This window comes from Miniopterus natalensis, chromosome 19, assembly GCF_054644295.1.
Source record: "Miniopterus natalensis isolate mMinNat1 chromosome 19, mMinNat1.hap1, whole genome shotgun sequence".
Lineage (NCBI taxonomy): Eukaryota > Metazoa > Chordata > Mammalia > Chiroptera > Miniopteridae > Miniopterus > Miniopterus natalensis.
Window position 1 is genome coordinate 39,845,924 of NC_142099.1, and position 2,855 is coordinate 39,848,778.

General features: G+C 42.9%; 1 long non-coding RNA gene across 1 annotated transcript; it reads left to right on the plus strand.

The window, feature by feature from the left end:
- The first annotated feature begins 223 nt into the window (after nt 1-223).
- Nucleotides 224-2,571, plus strand: LOC148090963 (uncharacterized). The gene is made up of 2 exons (XR_015716096.1): nt 224-1,715; nt 2,265-2,571. It is a non-coding gene; the product is annotated as an uncharacterized LOC148090963 (long non-coding RNA).
- Nucleotides 2,572-2,855: the final 284 nt, after the last annotated feature.

Below are 2,855 nucleotides of genomic sequence, written 5' to 3' on the forward strand. Positions count from 1 at the left end.
GACTCAGGGTTACAGAAAGGGAAATGCTACATGCAAACTCAGTGTTACATGCTGGGTTGGGTTAGATGCACACTTATGGTTATACTCAAGGTTGAATTTATACTCAGGGTTACATGCGAGGTCATTTTTAATGAACACTCAGAATTACACAAGATCATGTTAGATGCATGGTTAGATTTAGGTTTACACTCACAGTTACAAGCAGGGTTATGTTAGGTACAAAGTTAGACTCAGGTTTAGACTCAGGGATACACCAAGAGTCATGTTAGACTCAGTATAGTGTTACACTCAAGGCCATGTTAGATAAAGAGTCAGGGTTAGACTCAGGCTTAGGGTTACACCAGTGTCATGTTAGCCAAAGACTCATGGTTACATGTAGGGTTATATTAGATGCAGTTTTAGACTTAGGGTTATAATCAGGATTAGACTCAGCTCAGCGTTACATGCAGGGTTGGATTAGATGGAGACTCAGGGTCATACACAGGGTCATATTAGATGCAAGGTTTGTCTTAGTGTTAAACCCATTCTCAAGCTTACATGCAGAATCATGTTAGATAAAGACTCATGGTTACATGAAGGGTCATATTCAAAGCAGGGTTAGACTTAGGGTTCTAATCAGGGTTAAACTCAATTCAATGTTACATGCAGTGTTGGGTTAGACGGAGACTCAGGGTTACACACAGGGTCATACTGGATAAACGGTTAACCTTACTATTAAACTCAGGCTCAGGGTTCCATGCACAGTCATGTGAGATGCAAACCCAGGGTTACACCAAGGGTGATGTTAGAAGCAGACTTAGGGTTAGACTCACATTCAGGGTTATAGGCAGTGTCATGTTAGATGCAAACTCAAAGTTAGACTTAGGGTTAGAGTCAGTCTGAGAGTTATACTCAGGGTCATGTTTGTCACAGACTCAGGGTTAGACTTAGGGATAGACTCAGACTCAAGGTTACACACAGAGTCATGTTAGACACAGATTCAGGTTTACAAGTGGAGTTATGTTAGTTGTAGACTTGGGTTTAGACTCAGGGTTAGACTCAGACTCAGGGTTACAAACAGGGTCATGTTACATGCAGGTTTTGGGAAGATCTGTTTCTAATGAGCTGTTATGTTGATAAGTTAATGTATGTAAATAATTTACACTAATACTTTGAATATAGGACATATTCAAAAGTTTCAGTCATTGTCATGTTCATTACAGTTAAAGAGTCTGAACCTTTTATAAGACACTGGATTTGTCATGTTTGAAGATACTACTTACACTCTAGTGCATTTGACATTGTCACTGTGCCTATGACATAACATTTAACACTTATGTAGCTACAGTTTAGTGTAGAATTTTAATGGTACATATTTTATGTATTGTTTACAAAAGTGAGAAACTTATAGTGATTTACAGTCTATATTATGGAAAAGTAATATAAACCAATATTATGGACATACAACTTGCTTTATAATATATGTGGATATTAGGGAATATTTATTTCAACTGAATTGATTTTACGTCTCTCCTCTTTCTCATTCTGTGTGAGCATAAGAATTGGCACCATTTCTGCCTGGTGAAATGTGTTTTGATTTTAGGGATGTCTGACGTTTAAGGATGTGGCCATAGAATTTTCTCAGGGGCAGAGGGAGTGGGAATACCTGAACCCAGCTCAGAGCTCTTTTTATGGGCATGTGGTTTTGGAGAACTGCAAGAACCTGCTCTTCCTAGGTAAGGATAACTTTCCTCCAGAAGTCGAGGTCTGGCCCTGGGTGTCTTTTTCCATCTGTGATCTGTAATCCCACAGTTCCCCTGCTACTGCTTGTTCAGGGTCCTCTCAGAGCTCTGGGATTGTGAGGGGAAATGGCTAAGTGTCTGTAGTTTTGTGTTTTGCTTGGTCATTTGGCTGCTAGACCGCAGCTGCCACACTTCTATGTACCATCTCTGCCCGTCTCTGGGCTCCTCTGCAGTATGTGCTGACCAGTCCCCTGATACTGAGTTCACTGAAGCCGCAGTGGCTGTTTGTGGCACTTGTCTCTTTCCTTCTTTGCTCCTCCCCTGTTCTTCCAGATATACGCACCTTCAGATGTTCCATGCAAGGGTTTTGATAGGAGCACTTAAAATGTCCAAAGATTGAGCACCTGAATTAATCTGAAATACAATTATGTCACTTATAAATTATAGAACACATATACTTATGTGAGCAGGGATTTAAGTTTCTTTTTCCCTTAGCTTTATTTCTCCTAGGCCTTTACGCCCAAACACTCCCCTTGATTCCAGACAAAGCAATTAAGGAGGTGACACAGCTGTGGACAATGTATCCTTGAACAGACATGGTCAGTCGGGCCCAACCAGGAGTCAAGGTATCATCTTATTGAGACATCGCCAGATGACCAAGAACAATAGCTGACGCCTGTGGATCTCCGGGGCTGCACAGTAGCTGCATTCTGTTCCCAGCCTCAGTTGACCCCACTTCCCTATATAACCCTATCCCTCAGGCCACTCCTTAAGACAGGTTTTGGATGCTCATATGCTCACTGTCTTCTTGGTTGGCCGGCCTTCTCAATAAACGCCTTATATGATTCAACCCCGCCTCTGTTGAAGTGGATACTGTGACAGGCAGCCCGAGCCCCACCGGGGTTTCCCAGTAACCTACTTTGGTGACCCAGAGGGAACCCTCCTCTGAGCCCTAAGGTAAGCCCCTTCGGGGAGTGCCAAAGGGCTCTGGGTGGTTGCCCGGACTTGGGAGACTTTGTGTAAGCGCCTGAGAAAACTCCCTAGCAGCTGCCAAGTTATTTAACTCAGCCCTACCCCTAACCCTAACCCTTTTCTTAAGCACTTACAAACTCTCCCAGTCGCCTTCGCTGTTGG